Source organism: Populus nigra, chromosome 2 (assembly GCF_951802175.1).
Source record: "Populus nigra chromosome 2, ddPopNigr1.1, whole genome shotgun sequence".
NCBI classification, from domain to species: Eukaryota; Viridiplantae; Streptophyta; class Magnoliopsida; order Malpighiales; family Salicaceae; genus Populus; species Populus nigra.
Window position 1 is genome coordinate 11,149,787 of NC_084853.1, and position 5,356 is coordinate 11,155,142.

Here is a 5,356-nt window from a genome sequence, read left to right on the forward strand (position 1 = left end):
ACGCCGCGGATAAGCAGCCCCAACGCGCCCGACGGCTTGGAGCGGGTCCCGAAGACGGTGGCCGGAATCGGGTCGTCGCCGGCCGGAAAACGGGTCATCGATGCCGGCAATACTTCGGGCCATGAGGCCCCCCACCTTAGTCCGAGTTTAGCAACAGCCCACATATCCCCCGCGGCAGGCCTATGGGCGCCAGGCCAGCGCGCCCCATGGCCAGTCAGGGGGCACCCCCCTAAAGAGCAATAAGTGTCATTGAAGCTCTGGCAGGGGGAGACACTACTAGGTCCCAGCTGTCACCCCCCCTCTAAAAAATTCATTTCTTGGTATTTTGAGCTGAAATTTTGCACAGAGGTTGGCAAAAATCCAATCCAACTTTATTAATTTTTCCAGAATTTTTCGAGGTCGGGAAGTATTTTTTTTTATTTTCCTACCATTAAAAATCGAGGAAATCGGAAAAAATAGGAACCGGCCCGGAATGACCCCAAATTCAGTGGGCAGCCTCATAAAAATATGGCTGATTTTACTGGATTGATTTCATGTGGAAAGCACGACGTTTTGTTGTAGGAATGCGGGAACCCCGGCGGCTCGCCTGCCGCGGCCAGCGACGTCGGGCTGGCCCCTGCAGCGCCTAGCCTCTCCCACGCGGGGGGCAGGCCAGAACGCGGGGGGCCAGGGCCCGAAGGCAGCCCCCCCGCGGGCGAGAGAGCAAGCCAGCAGGGGCTGTCGCCTGCCGCGGCCAGCGACGTCGGGCTGGCCCCTGCAGCGCCTAGCCTCTCCCACGCGGGGGGCAGGCCAGAACGCGGGGGGCCAGGGCCCGAAGGCAGCCCCCCCGCGGGCGAGAGAGCAAGCCAGCAGGGGCTGTCGCCTGCCGCGGCCAGCGACGTCGGGCTGGCCCCTGCAGCGCCTAGCCTCTCCCCCGCAGGGGGCAGGCCAGAACGCGGGGGGCCAGGGCCCGAAGGCAGCCCCCCCGCGGGCGAGAGAGCAAGCCAGCAGGGGCTGTCCGCGCGTCGCGCGGCGCGGCATGGCTGCGGGGGCCGCGCGCGCGCGCCCAAGCGCCCAAGGGCCCCCAAGGGCCCCAGGCCCTCAGGCCCCAGCGCCCCAGCGCCCAGCGCGGGCGGGCGCGCGCGCGCGTGTGGTCTTTGAGGGGCGCCGGCCTGGTGGCTCCCTAAAGAGCAATAAGTGTCATTGCAGCTCTGGCAGGGGGAGACACTACTAGGTCCCAGCTGTCACCCCCCCTCTAAAAAATTCATTTCTTGGTATTTTGAGCTGAAATTTTGCAGAGAGGTTGGCAAAAATCCAATCCACCTTCATTAATTTTCCCAGAATTTTTCGAGGTCGGGAAGTATTTGTTTTAATTTTCCTACCATTAGAAATCGAGTAAATCCGCAAAACTAGGAACCGGCCCGGAATGACCCCAAATTCAGTGGGCAGCCTCATAAAAATATGGCTGATTTTACTGGATTGGTTTCATGTGGAAAGCACGACGTTTTCTTGTAGGAATGCGGGAACCCCGGCAGCTCGCCTGCCGCGGCCAGCGACGTCGGGGACGCTGGCCTGCGCTGTCGAGCCCGCGAGGGCTGTCTCCGCGGCAGGCCCCCCCTGAACGGGGCACGACAGGCCACCGCGCTGGCTCGTCCAGCGTCGACAGTCCCTCGTCCAGGTTTCAGATCGCGCCAAGTCGAACCCATGACCTGCTCAAGCCATCGTGCGCTGCCGAATTCGCATCTGCGTGTAGGCTGCCATTCCACGCGGCAGCCCCTGTTTTCGTCAGCGTGCCCCCCTGACGAATTTTCCTGCCTGGCCCAGTCCAGCGTCCAGCCCCTGTTCGTCGAAAAATCTGCGCTGCTGATTTTCCACGACGAGCCTACTTTCGTCAGCGTGCCCCCCTGACGAATTTTCCTGCCTGGCCCGGCCAGTCCAGCCCCTGTTCGTCGAAAAATCTGCGCTGCCGATTTTCCACGCGGCAGCCCCTGTTTTCGTCAGCGTGCCCCCCTGACGAATTTTCCTGCCTGGCCCGGCCAGTCCAGCCCCTGTTCGTCGAAAAATCTGCGCTGCCGATTTTCCACGCGGCAGCCCCTCTTTTCGTCAGCGTGCCCCCCTGACGAATTTTCCTGCCTGGCCCGGCCGGTCCAGCATCCAGCCCCTGTTCGTCGAAAAATCTGCGCTGCCGATTTTCCACGCGGCAGCCCCTCTTTTCGTCAGCGTGCCCCCCTGACGAATTTTCCTGCCTGGCCCGGCCGGTCCAGCATCCAGCCCCTGTTCGTCGAAAAATCTGCGCTGCCGATTTTCCACGCGGCAGCCCCTGTTTTCCTCAGCGTGCCCCCCTGACGAATGTTCGTCGAAAAATCTGCGCTGCCGATTTTCCACGCGGCAGCCCCTGTTTTCCTCAGCGTGCCCCCCTGACGAATGTTCGTCGAAAAATCTGCGCTGCCGATTTTCCACGCGGCAGCCCCTCTTTTCGTCAGCGTGCCCCCCTGACGAATTTTCCTGCCTGGCCCGGCCGGTCCAGCATCCAGCCCCTGTTCGTCGAAAAATCTGCGCTGCCGATTTTCCACGCGGCAGCCCCTCTTTTCGTCAGCGTGCCCCCCTGACGAATGTTCGTCGAAAAATCTGCGCTGCCGATTTTCCACGCGGCAGCCCCTCTTTTCGTCAGCGTGCCCCCCTGACGAATTTTCCTGCCTGGCCCGGCCGGTCCAGCATCCAGCCCCTGTTCGTCGAAAAATCTGCGCTGCCGATTTTCACCGACGAGCCTACTTTCGTCAGCGTGTCCCCTTGACGAATTTCCCTGCCTGGCCTGGACAGTCCATCTTCCAGCCCATGTTCATCGAAAAATCTGCGCTGCCGATTTCCCCGACGAACCTGCAGCTGCACAAATCTGCGCTGCCGATTTCCCCCCCTGTCGGCATGGCTGCCGCTGCCCCGATGTCCAGACCAACAGTCTTTTTTGTCGACTTTGCCGATTTTGTCCGCGCTGCCGATTCCAACACTACCCCCTGCATCCAAACCAGCATTGTTTCGTCAGCTCTTCCCCTGACGATTTTAGCCCTGTAACAAACAGTAGGCCTCCAATCCCGCCAACGGGAGCCAAGTTGATAGGGAAGAGAATTGAATGACGCGCCTGGTCCTCGCACCCCGCCACCCGAGGGGCCTTTTTCCCGGCAGCCTCTGAAAAACTCTAGCTTTCACGGTCCTCGCCGCCCCTCACCACCATGGCAGGCCTCTAATCCCACCCATCAGCAGTTGTAGCCGATAGGGCAGTGATTTGAATGACGCGTCGCGGGCCGCCGGGTCATCTCACCCGGCCATTAATTGGAGCGTTTTTGGCTGGCCGAGGATGGGGGGATGGATCTCTTCTTCCGAAAAAGCAAACAGTACATCGGGAGTTATGTTGACGGGGCATGGAATTGAATGACCCGTCGCGGGCCGCCGGGTCATCTCACCCGGCCATCCCGGGGAGCGTTTTTCCCGGCAGCATCGGGGAAACTCTTGCTTTCACTGCCCGCTGCCCAAGTCCCCACTCGCATCGGCCCCCCGCGCCAACAAGCCAACGCTGCCGAATCGGCAGACACTGCTGCCGAGTCTGCCGACACTGCCCCGCGGGCTGCCACTGCCCCAGTGTCTAAACCAGCGGTCTTTCTCATCGAGCCTTGGACTATCCAGTCCGTCCTGACTCATCGCCAGCACCTGCTGCCGATTCTGCCGACTTTGCCGATTTTCTCGGCGCTGCCGATTCCAACACTGCGCCCACCGTGTCTGAACCAGCGCTGTTTCCTCAGCGTGTCCCCTCGACGAATTTTCCTGCCTGGCCTGGACAGTCCACCGTCCAGCCCGTGTTCGTCGAAAAATCTGCGCTGCCGATTCTGCCGACTTTGCCGATTTCGTCGGCGCTGCCGATTCCACCACTGCCCGCCGTGCCTGAACCAGCGCTGTTTCGTCAGCGTGTCCCCTCGACAAATTTTCCTGCCTGGCCTGGACAGTCCATCGTCCAGCCCATGTTCGTCGCAAAATCTGCGCTGCCGATTTTCCCCGACGAACCTGCAGCCGCACAAATCTGCGCTGCCGAATCTGCCGACACTGTCCCGCGGGCTGCCACTGCCCCAGTGTCTAAACCAGCAGTCTTTCTCGTCGAGCCTTGGACTATCCAGCCCGTCCAGACCCATCGCCAGCACCCGCTGCCGATTCTGCCGACTTTGCCGATTTCGTCGGCGCTGCCGATTCCAACACTGCCCGCCGTGCCTGAACCAGCGCTGTTTCGTCAGCGTGTCCCCTCGATGAATTTTCCTGCATGGCCCGGCCAGTCCAGCGTCCAGCCCATGTTCGTCGAAAAATCTGCGCTGCCGATTCTGCCGACTTTGCCGATTTCGTCGGCGCTGCCGATTCCAACACTGCCCCCCGTGCCTGAACCAGCGCTGTTTCGTCAGCGTGTCCCCTCGACAAATTTTCCTGCCTGGCCTGGACAGTCCATCGTCCAGCCCATGTTCGTCGAAAAATCTGCGCTGCCGATTTTCCCCGACGAACCTGCAGCCGCACAAATCTGCGCTGCCGAATCTGCCAACACTGTCCCGCGGGCTGCCACTGCCCCAGTGTCTCAACCTGCGGTCTTTCTCGTCGAGCCTTGGACTATCCAGCCCGTCCAGACCCATCGCCAGCACCCGCTGCCAATTCTGCCGACTTTGCCGGTTTCATCGGCGCTGCCGATTCCAACACTGCGCCCACCGTGTCTAAACCAGCGCTGTTTCTTCAGCGTGTCCCCTCGATGAATTTTCCTGCATGGCCCGGCCAGTCCAGCGTCCAGCCCATGTTCGTCGAAAAATCTGCGCTGCCGATTCCCCCCTGTTGGCATGGCTGCCGCTGCCCCCTTGTCTGGACCAACAGTCTTTTCCGTCAAGCCCTGGACCATAAATCGTGCAGACTCACAGTCAGCACCTGCTGCCGACTTTGCCGATTTCGCCGGCTCTGCCGATTCCGAGCCAACGCTGCCGAAACAGACACTGCTGCCGAATCTGCCGACGCTGTCCCGCGGGCTGCCACTGCCCCAGTGTCTAAGCCAGCAGTCTTTCTCGTCGAGCCTTGGACTATCCAGCCCGTCCAGACTCATCGCCAGCACCTGCTGCCGATTCTGCCGACTTTGCCGATTTCGTCGGCGCTGCCGATTCCAGCACTGCCCGCCGTGCCTGAACCAGCGCTGTTTCGTCAGCGTGTCCCCTCGACGACTTTTCCTGCCTGGCCTGGACAGTCCAGCGTCCAGCCCATGCTCGTCAGACAATCTGCGCTGCCGATTTTCCCCGACGAACCTGCAGCCGCACAAATCTGCGCTGCCGAATCTGCCAACACTGTCCCGCGGGCTGCCACTGCCCCA